Source organism: Cryptomeria japonica, chromosome 4 (genome assembly GCF_030272615.1).
Source record: "Cryptomeria japonica chromosome 4, Sugi_1.0, whole genome shotgun sequence".
In the NCBI taxonomy this organism is placed as follows: Eukaryota; Viridiplantae; Streptophyta; class Pinopsida; order Cupressales; family Cupressaceae; genus Cryptomeria; species Cryptomeria japonica.
In genome coordinates, this window is record NC_081408.1 from 523,321,127 (window position 1) to 523,341,501 (window position 20,375).

Here is a 20,375-nt window from a genome sequence, read left to right on the forward strand (position 1 = left end):
TAACGGGGGCCCGTTTCATTTTCTGCCCGTTGGATTTAACAACGGGCCCCTGTTTTAATAACGGGCCCCCGTTATTTAAATAACGAGCCCCCGTTTTATAAACGGGGGCCCGTTGTTAAAATAATGGGGGCCCGTTATTAAAATAACCATTGCTGTAAAAAAAAAGAAGATTGCATCGATTTACTACAATATCATTGAAATCCGTACTGACAAAGATTTTTTACATCATTTGGCAGTACTTTTTAATATTTTTTACGCGATTTTTTGAAGACAAGTTTGTAAAAATGGGTTCTAAGCAACATCAAAAGAAAAAAAAGAAGACAATGACAGTGGACGAAATTCAAGCACAAAGAGAGAAGGAGGCAAAACGCCAAAGAGATCGAAGATCACAACAACGGCAATTGAATAACACTTTTGAAGCATCTAGTTCAGTGCCCGTTGTAGATGAGACCATTGAAGACATCATGATGGATGCAAAAAATATAGAACCACACACGGGTATGACTGTTGATGCAAATGTTGATGTGGATGCGAATCCTAGTATGTTTTTAAATCCTGATGACTATGATGCCAATCAAATTGCTGATTTAAATGAAGCTGGATATAAATTTCATACACCAATACGAAAAGAAATAAAAATTGAAAATATTACAGCACCATCTCTAAAAGAAAATGAATGTAATTTGTTTACTATTGATAGCAATGTGCTAGATAATCTTAATGGGTTAGTTTCTTGGAGACAAATCAGAACACATGCAAACAAATTATATAAACAATTTTTCTATAATAAAAAGTTAGGATTCCAATGTCAGTTAATGCTACAATTAATAAAAATGTTAAAAATGCGTAAAGTCATGAAAAAAATAGGTATTTATGCAAAACCAAAAAGAAAAGATGAATCATATAAGCAAGTTGTATCTACTGTTGCTAGTGCCATCGATTCTATAGGAAAAACAAGTCGATCTAAAGATAAGAATGCAGCACGTAGAGTTATAACGACTGCTATAGTTGACAAAATGATTGTTAATAAAAGAATGTTAAGTGATATAAGTGGCTATTTGAACTTACATCGTAGAACCTTGTCAAGAGCGGCCAAAAGAAGAGACACAATTGAAATTGATCCACTAAACCATTGTTGGAGTTTTAGTGGTAGACTTCAAAGGTCAGACATGAAATTAAATGATGAAACTAAACAATTAATTACAAAATTTTGGCATGATAACACTAGAGTTTCATCAAATGTTAGAGATGTTTTAAAGTTAAGGGTGGGATCAAAAATTCATGATCCTCATCCAAAACATCTTCTTGACATGACTCAAACTGAATTCTTTAAAAAATTTAGTGATGAATCTGTGTTAATGAATTTACGAATTAGTCAAAGATCATTTGAAAAATGCAAACCCTGGTATGTTAAAATCAATAAACAAAGAATATCTTGTTGTTGTAAAACTCATGTATGTTAAAATCAATAAACAAAGATCATTGACACCCATAGATGCAAATGATCCGCATGAAAGAACTGATGAAGATATGGATTAAATGTTTGCATCAAATGACTATGATCGCATTTCAGATCTTATACAACAAGGTAAAATTATTTTTGAAATTTGTTTTGATTTATTAAATAGTACATAAATTTATGAAATCTTACAGTGTATATTTTTGTTTTTATTTCTCATTAAATATTAAAATAAAATTTTTTTGTGCATAGGACATGTCTATGTTGTTGTTGCACCAGAGGACAATGAAGAGGGGACAGAGTATTGGTTGGCTCGATGTGTAGAGCCAAAACATAAGCTAACTACTCCTCGAGTAGATGATGATGGTTATGACTATCCAACAGGATCTGTGGTTGTTGTTGGCACTTGGCTACGCAAATATCTAACAAGAAAGAATGGATTACCCGCATTTGAAGATTATGAATTAGAGAAAAAGATTATACATTACTCACATTTGGTAGTGGCAACTAATATAAAATTGGATAGATATCGTGGCAGGCCTGCTAATAAACAATTATGGACTCTCTCTATGGAAGAGCACGAGACAATTATAGATGCTTTGCAAAAGAGAGAGGATGCAGATGGTATAATAGAATGAATATCAAGTAAGTTATAATTTGAACCCTTAATCCACCTCCCTTTTAAAAGTCGCGATGCATATTATATATAGTATTTTAAATCATGAATCATAATTACAAAATCTAATCTACTAAAATTTTGTTTCAGGTCTACCACAAGTAGAAGGCATCAATGAAAACAAAGTTATTTGTGCATACTTTATGTTTCATTTTGAATAATTACAAGTAAGTTAAATTTTTGTACTCTTAAGGCAAATCCATTTGTATTTTAAATTCAATGTATTCTGATTATAAAAACTAATCATATGTATTTACTTTTTCTAGGTCTCTCAAAGTAGACTTGGCCTCAATGACTACTATATTGTTTGTGCATACTTTATGTTGTATTTTAAATTCAATGCATCCTGATTATAAAAACTAATCATATGTATTTTTTTTTCTAGGTCTCTCAGAGTAGACTTGCCCTCAATGACTACTATTGTTTGTGCATACTTTATGTTGTATTTTGAGAGATATAAATCCTTATTATTATAATTTAAATAGACTGTTTATTTTATTTTAGATATGTCTTCTTGATTACATTTTGTGTACAATATACATAAATGAGAGACTACTGGTCAAATTTATGAATGAGATAATTATGTTTTAATCAAGTTCTATTCATTATATTTGTTAAATGATACTTTTTGATTTAGAATATGTTATAATTATAAGATATGTTTCGATACTTAGTTCATGATGTATGCACATGTAGTTTATCTAATCACAAGAACTATTTAAATAAAATTCCAAAAATAAAATTACAAGTCCACATAATGCCTATAAAGTTGTTTAAGCACAACTTCCATAAATAAAATTTCAAGTCTACATAATATATAAAGTATGTGCAAAATTTCAAGTCCACATAATTTCAAGTCAATATATATGATCTAATGTGCACATAATTTCAAGTCCACATAATATCTAATGCGCACAATACACATAAAGTATGCACATAATATATATGATCTAATCCTATTATGAAACTATCCATATATATAAAGTATGTGTGTGCACGTGTAAACAAATATGTAAAGCCCATAAAATAGTACATATCAGAGCCAAATAAATAGTAAAATTTCAAGTCCACATAATCCATATAATATCTAATCCATATATATGTCTAGATGGTAACATGATGTTCACTCCACATAATATCTAATGTGCACAAAATATATAAAGTATGCACAAAATATATATGATCTAATCCTATTATGCAACTATCCATATATATAAAGTATGTGCACGTGTAAACAAATGTGTAAAGTCCATAAAAAAGTACATATCAAAGCCAAATAAATAGTAAAATCTAAGTGCTATCATCAATAACATCTCGTGGTCTCTTGTCCCCAGGACGTGGTCCAGATGCACCTGTCTCATGCTGTACAATAAAAAAATAATATTAAAATATTACTTGAAATTAACTATTAAAAGAATCATTTATCAAATATAGTAGAATTCGTAAATTAAGTTACAAACTTACCATATGCTCATCAGATCCTGTAGCAGTATCTCTCTTGTCCCTAGGACGTGGTCCAGATCCACCTGTCTCATGCTGTACAATAAAAAAATAATATTAAAATATTACTTGAAATTAACTATTAAAAGAATCATTTATCAAATATAGTAGAATTCGTAAATTAAGTTACAAACTTACCATATGCTCATCAGATCCTATAGCAGTATCTCTCTTGTCCCCGGGACGTGGTCCAGATCCACCTGTCTCATGCTGTACAATAAAAAAATAATATTAAAATATTACTTGAAATTAACTATTAAAAGAATCATTTATCAAATATAGTAGAATTCATAAATTAAGTTACAAACTTACCATATGCTCATCAGATCCTGTAGCAGTATCTCCTCTAGCAGTATCTTGTGCAGTATCAACACCAAATGCAGTGCTAGCTAACTCCTGTACAAGGTCAAATTCAAAGTGTCCAATTAAATCTTAAATTAAGAGTCAAAATAAGATCAAATTAAGTATTACATATTAATACCTCAAAGGATGTCGATGTGCGTTCAAATTGGCTCTGATCAAAATTATGAGGATAACCTATCCTAATGGTAGTGTCCACCTGCATACATGCATTTAATGAAATCATATTTAGTGAACATATATATGTGTACTAAATAATTTCAAGTAAAGTTACAATATTGTAAGAGTTCATATTTAAGTTAAGAATTATAAGATACATACCATAGATGGTGTCACAATAGTCAGACCCTCTTCTCGATGTGATGTAGAGGGTCCCTCATGACCTGAATCCTGGAGAAAGAAACATTCAATGTATCAACATGAAAATTTATATAATATACGAAGATAGCATATTAACTTAAAAAGATCTAGTACAATGTCTAGATAGAAATTTATACTATACCCCATAAGGTGTGCCGAGTTGTCTTCCAGTAGATGCAATATTAACTCTAATATTAGGCGTAGTCCTTATCTACATAAACAAAATTTATTTAATGAAGTATTAGATTGTATAAAAAAAGAGATGCACTTAGTTTATACCTATATTTAATAAAGTACATAAAAACATTGACATGTACATGTATATTATATATATCTATACCTGGTCAAGATGAACATCCGAGCAAAGAAAATCCATATAAGATGTCATCATACTATCATCTGCTGCATCATGCTCATCTGGAACTGAAGTAGATCCTGCAGCAGTAGTAGGACCTACACACGTCTCATGACAACTCGAACACATATGTGGCATCCATCGAGGAGCAGATGCCATGTGAGCAGCTTGCTCACTCAGGTTCCCTGTGAGGGAAGTCAAAGCATCTAATGTCGAAATGAATGATGTATTTTGGACATCTGCAGGAATCGATGGAGCAACAAGTGGAACTATGGGTGGATCCAGTAGGGGATTATTACTCCGTGCCCCTAATCTATGCTGTGGCATTCCACGACCAACACCCTGGAATGACTTAATATCAAAATAATTTGGTTTTTGGTTCATTACAAACTCACAGTATAATTTCTTCAAAAAATAAAAAGGGACCTCATAATTACGATGTGGTGGATAATCAAAAACCATCCACCATCTATCCCAAAAGTATCTAGCCATTTCTGGATGCACACACCACCTAATTGAAATTCTTTTCTGGTTAGGTTGCATTGGTTCTCTTGTTTTTGGGTTGGTAAAATATGGACATAAATGAGCTTTGGTTATTTTCAAATCTGTGATTTGTCTATAAGTTAAACCATCGGCATAAAAATCACGCAACTCTTGTCATCGTCTATGAAATTGATCTAATTGAGAATCAACAGATCTAACTGACTCGACAACAGTTTGCATTGATTTTGCAAACTCTACAAGATGGGGTGGCGTGACTTGCTCATTTTGGATAGCAGCAATGTTTTGTTCAATCACTTGTAGGTTTTCATTAATTCATTCTCTTAAACGAATTTCATCCAATCTAGGGGGTTGTGGTGGTGGTGGTGGTGGTGGTGGAGGAGGAGGAGGAGGAGGAGGAGGGGGTTGTGGTGGGGGATTTTCACCTAATAGTTCATCTATGTCAAAAACATCCATGATGGCAAAGAACTCCTGCATATATAAAGATATACATGAATTATATACAACTCTATGTCAAAGAAGAATCTATTTTACTAAATTAAAAAAAAACATTTGTAAATAGTAACATTTCTATGTTGTTGAATGAGATACACATGAAATATATAATATAATATTGAACTTAAAAAAATATACATGTACATACTATTGAATCTTGAAATATAAAATTTGCGCATAAAACTTAATAAAAACTTTTAATGAAACATCATAAATCTATTAGAATTCAATTACGTAGTTTTGAGATAATTGTCATCAATTCATATTACATTGATTAGTCTTCAAACAATCTTGAAAAAAAACTAATCTCCCATGACTATAAATGACATACTTAAAACATATTATATTCTAAGTGGTTGTCATGTAAAGACAAAACATCAAAACTTTTGAAGAGTTAAGCATATTTCACCATTAAATTTCTCCCATAATCAAATCTACACAAGATTATAATTTACAAAAGGTCTTCAAAAAATATTATTTCCTATAAATCATTTATTATAAAACTCCGCAATCATTTGTTTTCATATATAATCTTTCTATAAAATTTAAGATATCAATCCATACACAAATTCTCTTACAAAGTTGAATAAGAAATGAAGGATAGAGGATTAAATACTAAGATTGTTTTGAGAGATCAATGGAGTAGATTGATTGAAAGGATTGTGTGCATTAGAAGCTTCCAAGTGGCAACTTAAATGTTTGGTGCACATGAGGAGTTCATGATCCAAGAAAGTTTTGAGGAAAAGGTCTTCTTAGGGGCGTATACACCAAGATGTTGTAAAAAAAGGTAGCCAAATGACCAAAAAAAGATAAACACGAGTGCGTTATTGGGAAATTCATTTAACGCATTTGAGGTCTTTTTTGTAGTGTTTTTTTCTTACACTATACTAGGCTTGTTTACACTATCGTAGGTTCATTAGGACTATCCTAGGTTCATTAGGATTGTCCCAAGTTCATTATTGCTTTCTTAGGCTCATTAGGACTTTCTTAGGTTCATTAAGACTGCCCTACATTCATTAGGATCATTTGAGGCTCATTGGGACTTTCAAAGAAATGTTGCTCTCTCATTAGGCAAGGAGGATATAGACCCTTTAGGTTCTCTCATGTTTTATAGACATTTGATAGGTTTTAAATTCGAAATATTCATTAATGGAGTTAGTCTAGTGTTTCTTGGTTAGTGAGGAGGATCAGTAGATGTACATCATTAAAGTTTACATAAGGGTTGCATTCAAGTCTTGAAATATTCCATCTCTTGTTCAAATATATGTAAGAAGGGGAGAACATTGGATATATTACATCATTAGATAGTGGATATAACCATTGAGTTTTAAAATTAATTAGCCTCAATAAAAAAATCTCAATTTCTATATATTTCATAAATGCATAATTAGATAAATTATTACTTATAAATAAATCAATATGCATTTCTTTCAAAGAAACAAGAAACATACAAATAATAATAAGTTGTGATCTATATATCTAAATATGAAAATAATTCCATTAAAACTTTTACCTAGGTTAAGCATAAAAGTGATAATAAAACATAATCACCATGTTTTATTTCAACCTTAAAAGTAAAAGAACTCTACATATCCTAAAATTAGGACTTAATCACATCAAATAATTCTAATATAACTCAAAATACTCCTTCAACATATAAGATGATCTATGCTAGATGGCCATGTCTTACTTTCATTCCATTTATGGATTTCTTACATAGTAATACAAAAAATAACTTTCATCGAAATTAAGCATCTTTAACCATGAGATTATATATATCCTCAATTGTATATTCAAAATACTTCTTGGGAATTATATTTTTCAAATCTTTCAGATGTATATATAATTAGCACCCCATTTAGAAAACTCATTATCAATCAACATTATAAATCAAGAATATTTTTTATTTTGTATTAATGAATTATATATTTGGCATATTAGCTTCCTTTATGAACCTATGTAAACCAAACTCCAATTTTAGTAACTTATCTAGTTTTGCTCTAAAATTGTGTCCATAATTGATCCTTTTATACCATCACATGACATAATAGGACCTTTATGCCATGACATGGCATAAACCTAAGCCTAAACTTTCATATCTAAAATTTGAAAAACTTAATGTTAATTACTTTTAAGGTTATACTAATTTAGTGGTAACTTTTGTATTGCCTAATGAGGATTAAGAACAATTTAGGTACATATGTTCAGTTTTATGTCAATTTCATTTTCGAACATTTTTGTTTTTGTTTCCATTTCATTTTTGGTTTTTTGTTTGTGTCGATTTCATTTTCGAACGTTTTTGTTTTTGTTTCCATTTCATTTTCGGTTTTTTGTTTGTGTTGATTTCATTTTCGAACTTTTTTGTTTTTGTTCCCATTTCATTTTTGGTTTTTTGTTTGTGTCGATTTCATTTTGTTAATTATCTAGGTTTGGTTTTGGTTTCTAAATTTGTTGATTACGGTTTAGGGTTAACTGTTCAAAAATATTTTACATCAAAATCAAGAATTTACAAATATAAAAAATAATTTATTTATATGCTACTATTAAAAAAAACTAAAATAATAAAAAAAAAACTAAATAATACACCAAAAAAAGAGAAAAATATACAAGAAAATTATGAACTGTGAAAATAGGTGACAGAATGTGCACCTGGGATAGTGGTGGAGGTTTGAAGTGGAAACCATAGCACGGGGGCCCGTTTTCGATATCTTCTTGTGCAACAGTAAAATGAAAAATTATCCAAAAAAAAGGGTAAAAATAGCTTTTCAAAACGGGCCCCCGTTTTGTTTAAAAACGGGGGCCCGTTTTGTCTACAAACGGGGGCCCGTTTATTAAAAAACGGGGGCCCGTTTTATCTGGCTTCGGCACCCTGTGACCTTTCGGCTCGGGAGCCCGAACCATTAACGGGCCCCCGTTTTTTATAACGGGCCCCCATTTTTTAAAAATGGTGGCCCGTTTTGCGGAGCACATTTTTCAACGCGCAGACTTCCGCGAATTTGTGACTCATTAGCTTGCACATACCCTGCTCCTCCATCTATCAGGACTCGCTTTATTCGATGTTTGTGTATGAAGGCTTCAACATGTAAAGGTGCATTATGAGGCTGACTTACGGAGGCGTCATCGGCTTCTGTAAATGTAAGGGAATGTGGAATGGAAAGGTATCCCACCATGGCTTGAAACTGGTCCATGTTCAGATCAGTAGGAACGATAGTATCTCTCAAGATTTTGTCAAGAATAGCTTTATGAGCGGGGGATATACGTAGAAGCTCAAGGATGGAGATGAGCGCGGGTGTCTTCCCTAACTGTTCTACAAGGTCATACTCAGGCTTGGTTGATGAAGAAGCAGTATTTTTAGTGGAAGCACCTGGCAACATAATTTTACCTCAATGAGTTGTAACATGACATTCAGAGGTAGGTTCGGAAGAAGATCCAACACCTCTTAGGACAATCTTGGGTCGCTGAGGAGGATTCTCAGGATTTTTGTTCTTGATGGTAATAGTAGAGATATGATTGTCCATCGAGATGTGATTGATAGTTGAGTCATAGTTGTAATGTGCTCTAGTATAGTTGGCTTGATCATCTGTGACTTTGGCTTTTCCCTTGTCATGCTTTGGGAATGGTTCCTTAAACATCTCATGTTCTTGATTGGATGAGTGTCCCTCAATCTCAATGTCACCTCTATCAATGAGATCTTGCACAATGTTCTTCAGTCGATGGCAATTACCTGTTTTATGACCCTTGCTCTTATGAAATTCACAATACTCATCATCATTCCACCAATTTGGTTTGACCTTTGGTTCATATGGAGGAAAATCTGGAACTGTGATCACTTTGTTCGCCACAAGCTTTTTGAAGACTGATTCAAGTGGTTCTCCCAATGGGGTGTACTTCCTTCGTGGTTTAGAAGTTGTTTGAGTATTCACTTGATTGTTTGTAGAACTTGATCCCGAAAAGATGAACTTGGGTCGCACTGTGTTAGCATCAACAACACCATCATTGACTGTGTTCTTGTTTTTATTCCAAAATCTTGGCTTGTCTTTTCCTTTAAAGTCATCTTTGGTCTCTTTGAATATCTTAATGACTCCTTGTTCAATTAAGACCTTTTCTGTTGCTAAGCCCTTTTCAATAACATCCTTGAAGGTGGACAAACAAGCTTTCCTTAGATCATAGCCAATGTCCTTGTTAACATTTTGGGTGAACATTTCTACCATTTGTTTCTGTGGGATTTCACAAGAGCATCTGCTAGCTAGATTTCTCCATCTTTGCAAAAATGACGCAAAAGATTCTCCCTCCTTTTGCTTAGTATTGCACAAAGTAGTGACTGAGATATCTATTTCTATATTGTAGGAGAAATGCTGAATAAATGCCTCTACTAAGTCACCCCATGACTTAATACCAGGAGGTAATTGAGAAAACCATTCCATAGCTTGATCGCCTAAGGTTTGCGGGAACAACCTCGTCAAATATGTTTCTTCTGCTGCTACCTCAATGCAGGCTGTGAAAAATTGTCGTATGTGTGCCTTAGGATCTCGTTTTCCTCTATACTTGTCAAATTTTGGCATCACAAAGTGTGCAGGAAATGGAGGCATTGGAATGCTCTTATCAAATGGATAAGGACATATGTCTCTCATAGTGTATGTTGGTTTTGGTGTACTCATGTCTTCCATTTTATTTTGTAGATCTCTGATTTGTTGTTCCAGATTACTCTTAGATGGAGATCTATTTCTTGTAGCATACCCCATGTTTGAGACACCAATTTGAGGAGGAGCTTGTTGCATGTATGGATGATACTGATCATAGACATGTTCATATGGAGGAGGTCTATATTGATGCGGCATATAGGGAGCACTTGGTATAGCTTCATGTTGAGGAACCCCATATCTATTTTGTGCATATATACCATATTCTATAGGTACGTCATGTTCTATTGTATTGCCCCAAAATTTGACATGAGGTTTCCTTATGTCCAAATTTGGAGCATGCCTTTGAATGTCCACTTGTTTTGATTGATCCATAGCTTGAGCATGTGATTGAGCATATCTATCTACATAAGGCTTCCATAATGGTCTTCGAAGGTAAGTATCATATGTTTGAGCTTATGTATGTGAGATTTCTAGTTTTTGAAGCAAAGCTGATGGTGATTCGAGTACCATATGCGGTCCTCTATTTCCTCCACTATTGGGTCTCCTTTGATCCATGTTGGAGTGAGTTTGTTGCGAGGGTGGGTTTTCCATAAGTTGAGACATGTCAAAGTCATGAGGTATTTTAGCTCCACTTTGTGCCATCATGTGTAAAAAGTACTTTCTATCCCTCTTCATTATCTCTTCAACCAATCTATTGAAATGAGGATTCATTATGGATTTTTCTACATCTGCTGATTGTATTGAAAAGTTGTCCACATTGTCATTGTGTGTAGCATTGTTGTTTGTAGTGTCTGCGTTTTCCACATTTGGATTGTTTATATAAACATCCATGTCAGGTAATGTAGTGTGCTCAGGATTGAAAAATAAATCATTGTCATACTCATAAGAACTCATGTTTGCGTATTCTTGAGCTTCTTTAGCTTTTTTCCTAGATTTTTGAAGATGGATTTCAACCATGAACTAGGTGTTTGACCAAGATGTAAGAGACTAGATGAATAATGAAAAGAGTATGGAAGACCAAGAGTTGTATGGAGTGTAAATGAATCTTGAGGTGTACTTGCAATGTCCAAAGTGTAAGACCAAGTATGTATGTAGTAGAGTAGGTGTGACTTCCAAAGAGATGATAGTTTCTCTTGATGAGGTAAGCTGACCTTGACTCTAAGTAAGACCAAATGAGACCCAAAGGTAAGAAACCTTGATGAGGGACCACTTAGCAAAGTGTAGTTGTATGTAGTGTGTTGAAAAAGTATGATGAGGACAAGCAAGTGACCTTTTTGACTCAAGTTTAGACAAGTATGAATGTAAAATGAGATGTGAAGCAATGATGGACTGTATGAGACCCAAAGACAGGTTATATGCTAGATGAAACCTGAAGAAACAACCTAGGAAGCTCAAGTATTCCGAAACTGATTTCTCTTGTTTGCTGGACTGTAAAAATTTTCAATTCTGGACACAAACGCTTCTGTATACTTCACAGACGCGATTCCCAGACACAGACGTGTCTCTGTTTGACACAGATGCTTCTAGACACACAGACGCTATTATTCCCTTCACAGACGCGCTTAGATGACTTAGACGCGGTTAAAACAGACACAGACACATTTCTGTAAACTTCGTGCAATTTTTCCAATCTGTGAAGTTGTTTTGTTGTGACCAAATCTGACTTTTTGACTGTTTTTCGTGACAAGAGGACACAATGTTGATGAGGACTCAATGTTTGCAAGTCTTTAGACTCCAAAAGTGTGTTGTTTGATGTAAAATGTTTTGCATACACTTGAAGACACAAAAGACACAATATTTTGTTGTTTGGTCTTGAATGTTTGAATGTTTAAAATAAGTCAAGCACAATTCTTATGGCTGGCCAAGACAATAGTTGTTGATCCCACATAGGGTTTTACCCCCGAGGCTACGCTATTCAGAGTGGATACTTAGATGCTTGACCTCACTGGCTCCACCCTCGTCACTCACTTCTCGGGTCAGCCAAGCATCAGTCCCCATGAAAACTCCCCATGGTGAACTTTGCATCTCTACTAAGAATCGTATGTGTGTGGGCCGCTACCAGAGGTCCGACCTCCTGCCTCAACAACTAGAAGGATTTGGGCTTCTAAAACAAAAAGGTGCTAGTAAGGGCATCCGCTCGTGTGGCCATACATGTGACACTTTCAGCTCTATAAATACAGAAGGCTCCTAGCCTGTAGGGGTTATGCCCTACACATGATCAAATAAATTTGATCAAACGGGTTTATGGGGAGACATAGTGTCGGTATGAACTAATCAGCACACGTTATTCATAGTTTTCACCATGAATACATTTATTTGTAGTGGTTTGGAAGAAGATGGCTTTTCTTTTGCTACCACTTGGGTCATTCTCTTCTCACTAGTAGTCCTAATGACCACACGGGAAGACAGGCCCTCTAAAGATTAAACAAAAAGAGCCTATTGCTCAAGACACAAAAGACAATGATTCAATTTTAGTGCACCAATGGAAGTGTTTGCTAATCTATGAAAATAAGGCACACAACAAAATCTCAAAACCCTAGCCAAGGACCTGCAACAAAATTTGTTAGTAGTTTGGGTTGTTTCAAATGATCACCCCTTCCTGCAAGCACACAAGTTAGGTAAATTTTAAAAACCCAAAAGACTTTGTGAAAGAGGGGTCTTCAACAAAAACATTTTTGCTTCCAAGACAAGCTGCACAAACTTAGTTAGCTAGATCTGAAAGGGTTAGTCCAAAAATAAATCAAATCTGAAACCCTAAGTGCGAAATCTGCAAATTGAATCATTGAAAATTTAAAAATTTTGAAACACTAAAACACAGACACTATTACCCTCGACACAGACGTGTCTGTATGACACAGACGCGGTTCTGTGATGCAGAGACGCGGCCAAAATTCACAGAGACCCTTCTCGGACACAAACGCGATCAGAAACAACACAGACGCGCTTTTGAAACATAGACGCTCCTGTCTGAGACCTGCAAAATAAAACTTGTCGAAAGCACAGATGCGACTCCCGACTCCGCAAACGCTCCTGAAACTTAGAGACGCGATCCGAACGCTCGCAGATGCGGAAATACCTAAAATGTCATCGAAAAATGTCCGATCTGCAACTTCAAAAATGCAAAATCTACAACAAAAAGGTTAAATGCAAAGGGACAAGAGTCCCACCGGGCGTGCCAAAATGTATATGGTGAAAATGGATAACAATAATAACAATATTGAAAGGCTAAATGAATCCAACCACAAAACCCTAGCCTAACAATCAACAAAGATCCACCATAACATATGAAGATTACCTAAGACAATGCAAATCACATGAAATCACAAAGATTATACCATCACATGTCCCATAGGGTTTTGATCTCCATTCTTCCTATCTCCATTGATCTTGCTTGATATATTTGCTCTCAGATTTTTATATGCACAAGAGCTCAACAAAGAACGGAATGTGGTTGCAAGTAGGATCGTAGTGTAGTCAAAAATGATCATTAGCATGAGTGATTAGGGTTTGACAATGAAGGAAGCATCTCCTTAAATAGAAGACACAATATGAAATGGAGGGATAAGATTGAGAGGTGTAAAAAGAGAGGTCGGCTAGGATTAGAGGGTAGGTAAAAGAAATACCAAAATAATGAAAGGAGTAGGTAGTATAGGAATTAAGAGATGAATGACATGTGTCATGTGTAGAAAAAGCTAATGAATTAATTAAATAAATAAAGATTTATTTAATTAATAGAGGAAATGGGATAATGAAATAAATAAAAATATTTATTTAATTTAGGAAAAGCATAATTTAAATAAATAAATGTATTTATTTAAATGAGAAATAAGGCTAGAAGAGGATAAATGAATTAATTAAATAAATAAAGATTTATTTAATTAATAGAAGAATTAGGCTTAGATAATTAAATAAATAAAATATTTATTTAATTAGACATGACAATTTTAGGTGTCTACAGTAAGTACAAAGGAAAATTGCCTTTCAAATGTTTTAACTGTGAAAAACTAGGACACTTTGCCTCAAAATGTTCCTATGGTGAGAATGCTAGAGAGAAGCAACAAAGCACTAGAAGACCTTTAGGTAAGGATAAAAATAAGAAAGTCCACCGACAAGAAAGAAGAAGCTACCAGAAGCAGAACAACCTATATACTTTTGCAGATGAAGCCACAGATGAAGAAAGTGCCTCAGAAAATGACTGCTGTGAGGATGAAAGAGAAACTAATCTCTTTATGGCACTAGATGAATTGGTTGATGAAGCTAATGAAGATGAAGACATTGAAGCTGAAGTGGACTTGGAAGGTGAACTCATAAGTGCTCTTGAGGAGTTGAATAAAACAAGAAGAGAACTCAAGAAGGTTAAGTGTGCTATTGCTGAAGAACAAGACCATTTGAAGCAATCCCTGGCTGAGTCCAAAGAAAAATTGTGATTTGAAACTCCAGTTGGAAGAGGCTAAGAGGATATGTGAAGTTAAATCCTCCAATTTGATAAAGAAAGAGAAGGAGCATCAAAATTTGGAATAAGAAATTGTAAGGCTCAAAAAGGAACTTGAAAAGCGTAAGGATGAGTTGAAGATGAGGAGCAAGTATGAGGGCAACACTGAAGCCTTGGACAAGATGTTGAGCAATCAAAATCATTCAAAAGATATCAGAGGTATAAGATTTGAAGGACAATGTTCAAACAAAAAAGATACATCAAGGAAGGAGATACTATTCACCTCTTCAAGTGAGAGCAAAGAGAAATAAACCTTTACTGCCAACAAAGAAACTAAGAAGAAGACCTATGCTGAAGCTACAAGAAATCAACCTACAAACTGGAAGGCCTACACATCTTACTAGAATGCAAATCACAAAGGCAAGCCCAAGGTAGATAATGAAGGGCTCAATAAAGTCAACAACATGAGATGAAGACGCCTGGTAAGACAAAGGATGTTTGGTCCAAAGAGACTGGATTGGTATGTACCCAAATTCCATGGTTACTGTTACCAGTGTAATAAGTTTGGTCATAGAATTGCTGATTGTAGTTTGATGTGTAAGCCCCCTACTAGTTTTGAAAGTAGAAATTCATTTGCTACACTCTGCAAGATGAATTTTATTTGTTATCAATGTAATGAGTTTGGTCATAGGAGTTATGATTGTAGGAGAAGTCAACTGGTATCCTATAATAGTTTTTCAAGTTTATCTTTCAATGTCAATGTGAAATGTTATCATTGAAAATTTTTTGGCCACATTGCAAAGCACTGCAAACTCAAGACTTCTAAGCAAAATAAGTCAGTACCAGATCAAAGTCTGAAAGCAAAACTGGAGCAGAAAAGTGCAACTAACAAGAAGAAGGAAGCCAACCCGGTTTGGGTTGAAAAGGATAAGAATAAGGCTAAGTCAAGTATGATAGTGCAGACTTCCCTGCATGCAGAAAGAAGAAATCTATGGGCTGTAGAAAGTGGATGTTCCAATCACATGACCAGAGACAAAAATAAGTTCATCAAGTTTGAAGATTGGAATGGAGGTTCAGTGAGGTTTGGAGACAACTCTTCCATTAAGATAAAAGGAAAAGGAACCTTGAACATAGATGGAAAATTAAAAGCACATGATGTATACTATGTGGAAGGACTAAAGCATAATTTGCTAAGTGTGAGTCAGATGTATGATAAAGGTTACACATTCACTTTTGACTCTACCGGTTGTTAGATAAGGAAGGAGAATACTAGACAGATTATTGCAGAAGGAAAAAGGATAAATGGAAATGTTTACAATCTGAAAGAATGGTATGAATCCCAATGCATGATGGGAAAAGTAGATGAGAGTTGGCTATGGCATAAATTATTAGGTCATATAAATTTTGATAATCTGGTTAATGTGAGCAAGAAAGGCTATGTGAGACATATACCACCGATCATCAAACTGACAAGTACCTTTTGTGATGAATGTCTAAAAGGTAAGCATACTAAGGTAACCTTAAAGACAAAAGAACATAATAGTTCAAGGCCCTTAGAAATTGTGCATACATATCTATGTGGTCCAACTAGAACAAGAGCTTTAGCCAGTGAAAGATACTTCATGCTGTTCATTGACAATTTTTGAAGAATGACATGGGTCACTTTCTTGCATGATAAATCACAAGTATATGAGAGGTTTAAAATTTTTTGGAAGATAATTGATAGGGAAAGTGGATACAAGATGAAGTGTTTGAGATCTAACTGGGGTGATGAGCTCACATCAAATGAGTTTGTAGACTACTATGAGAGACATGGAATTAGAAGACAATATTTAGCCCCAAGAACACCACAACAAAATGGAGTTGTAGAAAGGAAAAACTGAACTGTCAAGGAGATGACAAAAACTATGTTGAACGAAGCAAACATATCGAATATGTACTAGAAGGAAGTAATACATACTGCTGTATATACATTGAACTAGGCTCAACTGAGAACAAATAGCAAAATGACACCATATGAATTGTGGTATGACTGGAAGCCGTCAGTTAAATATTTCAAAGTGTTTGGAAGTAAATGCTTCATCAAGATAGATGGAGATGGTAAGGGTGGTTTTGATTCTAGGAGTGATGAAGGTATTCTCTTGGGTTACTCTACTCACAACAAGGCCTACAAATGCTACAATAAGAGACTGAGAAGAGTCATTGAAAGTGTGCATGTAAGAGTTGATGAAGATCCGTAGAAAGGAAAACAAGCACAAGTAAACCGATATGATAATCCATGTGATGAAGATGAGGTCCAGTTAGAAAGTAAACCAGAAGAAGTACCCACCAAGACTCCTAATAGATATGTGCATAAAAATCACCTGGAAGAGTAGATTGTAGGAAATAAAAGTGACGGTGTGCAAACAAGAAGAAGACTTGCTTAGAACAATGAACAATTAAATTTTTGCCTCATGACTAAAATGGAACCTAAGACATTCAATGAGGACAACAAAAGTGACAAATGGATGGATTATATGGAAGAATAGATGCAACAGATTGAAAAGAATAAGACTTGGGAATTAGTTCGTAGACCGATAGATAAGAATGTCATTGGTACTATAGTGTCATAAAATTACAACCCTAGCAATTTTCAACCGCATTTGGGTCCTCAAGAATGTGAAATCAAATCCCGTAACTTGATTGGAGATCGAAGACTGCTCAACCCCCCAAAACTACTTCTCCCTTGCCCTTCTCACCACCCTGTCTACACTTTGCCCTGGGGAAAAGGGCAGGATAGGGGCGTGGTGCCCCTGTCTCCCCTATGGTAGGGGCGTAGTGCCCCTATCCTCCCAGGATAGGGGAATGGTGCCTTTGACCTTGCCTTATTTTGGGGCAGGACCCTTCCTAAGTCTACATTGAGTGAGAAAAATTCCCCGATGTCGGCCTATTACAAAAAATCAATTTCATTAACCCTAATTGACAAGTATTTAAGTTGCATTTGCCCTCTCATTTGCAAAAGTGGGATAAGTTCAATAAGGTGAAAATTTGCGATCAAGCATTCAAGAGCATTCAAACATTCAAGCATCCCTTTCCAACAATGAGCATTCTCAAGTCTCCCTTCAAGGCTAGGTGTTTCATTCAAGTCAAGGGTTCAACCGTTAAAGAGGAGATTCATTCCAACATTCAATTCCACACAAGCAAATCTACCAACATTTTATCTACAACCTTCCTTGAGGTGGTTTACATTACAGTCTTTCATTACTTTGTTAATTCCAAAACTGGGGTTTGACCTACAAACAAACCCCCAATCCCAACCCACTTTCCTCTCTTTTCTGTGTGTAGGTTGCAGGTGCGCAACTATACTTTTGGATTTGTACTTCATTTGTAGAGGTGGAAAAACCTTTTTGTTTCATAGATTTTTTCGGAGGACCGTGTACATTCCCACCACGGTCCGGACAACTTTTCCTCAAATTCTCAGGGCGGCTTCATATCGACATATTACTGCCAGATCTAGGTGCACAACTTCATCCCATGCTTCGATCTCAAGTTATAATCAACTCTTTGTCACTTTCTGCACTTAGTTTCTATACATAATTCAATCAATTCCTTTCCATTCCAAATAGAAGAGGGATTAACTTATTATTCTCATTTCATTCAGAGTTCTATCTTCTTCTATGGAGGTTGAATCTAGTGATTCCCGCGCGCCCCCCCCCCCCCTCTTCCAATGCCATTGCATGAAAAGTGTTTGAAGGGAAATCTGTAGTGAAACTCCCATCTCTCCTTGAAGGGAAAGGGTAGCTTTCCTCTTGATCTCTCATTCACACATTTTTCACCCACCATTACATTTTGGTGACATTACATTATGGTGAACCCGACGTCTTGCATGCTTTCCTTTGAACAAAATTGCATATTTTTCATTTACAAGTTTAAATTTTCTGCAAACTTAGTGGTTAAATAATTAAAAACCCTAGTTTTTAACATTAAAATTGAACTTGTGATTTGTAAAAATTGCTTGTGGTTATCTTAGATCTAAAAATTGTTTTGTTTGTCAAATTCAATTTCCTCATTGTCTAGTTCAATTTGCAAATCAAATTTACAAAATTAAGTGGTTACTTGTTGAAACCCTAATTTTCAAAAATCATCTTGAACTTGGGCAAAAATTGGATTTCCATTTGATTTTCAGATTTGTGATTGTTCTCAGATTTGTTTTCATTCCTACAATTCAAATTTCAAAATTAAGTGGTTAGGTCATAAAACCCTAATTTTCATATTTTATTGGATTTTGGGCAAATTTCAATCAATTTCATTTAAAATCAGATTTCTAAACATTTTCCAAGATGTCCCTATCTATTAGGTTTGACATTATTCAAATTTGTAGTTCAATTCATCTTTTTCTTCAAAACCCTAATATGGTCCTATTTTTACATTTGAACCTTAATTGCACCCATCTAGAAATCGTAAAATTTGCCAATATTTTGGGGTTAGCTTTGAAATCATCATAATATTCATCCTTAAAATTTTTGAAAAAAAGTTGGTTGGACCATGTGCATTCCCGCCAAGGTCCTCAACTTTTTTTCCTGAAATTTTGGGAGACTGTTATGACTGTATTTAATAGCCTAAATCAAGAAGATTGGTTGATTTTGTCGATTTTTGATCCCTCTAGAATCGAAAACACCTCCAAAATTCAACATTTCAAATTTGAAAGATTTTTTTAAAATCAAGAGGTTAATTATAATCTGCCCTGATTTTAAAAATTTTGATTTTAAAATTAAGTGGTATTCCCTTGGCCCTAATTTTAAAATTTGAATTTCCTTTCATTTTTGGAAATTGTGTCATCCTCTTCTTCCAACAAAGTTCAAATTGTTTAATCAGTATTTTCTTAAAATTTGCATAAATCAATTTTGTAAGCTTTGTTCCACATTTAAAATTTCAATTTTCCCTCTAGTGCATTAGTTTTACCACTATTAGTCCTACCTACACTGTCCCCGTTAGATGAAGCATTAGAATTAAGGCCTCCCAAGGTTTAATTACTAAGGAGATGGAGCCTAATTTGGGTGACTTCTTTAATGAGGATCATGCTGATTCTTCCCATCCTAATCATGTGCCTATTCACCCCATTGATGAATCCCATTATGAAGAAGAAGCTTTAACTAGGGTCTCTATAGATCAAATTTCCGTATTGGACAATCAATTCGATAACTCTCAACAATGGATGTCCCAAGATTTCCCTAATAGTGAAGCTCTTCCATTAATTGAATGCCTTAAACTCATGATTCAAAGTGATAAGAATGGAATTGATATATTGCATGGAATTTCACATATTGTTGATTCTAATGTCATGCCTATCACGAGTTGTGCCGGAAACCTAGGTTATTCACAACCTTCAACGCAAGTCAATCCTTCAATTCCTTTGACTACTCTTATGACTAGTACTCCTACTTTTACGTCCAACATCATGGCTACATCAACTCAAAATGTCAATCCTACAACCATTGGTCATGGGGGAAATCCCTCTTCTTCATTTAATCCTCCATCTTTACCTATGTCTTCCATAAGTATTCCTATTATTCCTCAACCAATCAATGTGACACAAGGGGGCAATTCCTTCAATA

General features: G+C 34.6%; 1 long non-coding RNA gene across 1 annotated transcript; it reads right to left on the reverse strand.

Annotated features, from left to right (window-relative positions):
* Positions 1-3,391: 3,391 nt before the first annotated feature.
* LOC131068996 (uncharacterized) lies at positions 3,392-3,846 on the reverse strand. The gene is made up of 3 exons (XR_009112092.2): positions 3,774-3,846; positions 3,600-3,671; positions 3,392-3,497 (listed from the first exon to the last, which is right to left on the reverse strand). It is a non-coding gene; the product is annotated as an uncharacterized LOC131068996 (long non-coding RNA).
* Positions 3,847-20,375: the final 16,529 nt, after the last annotated feature.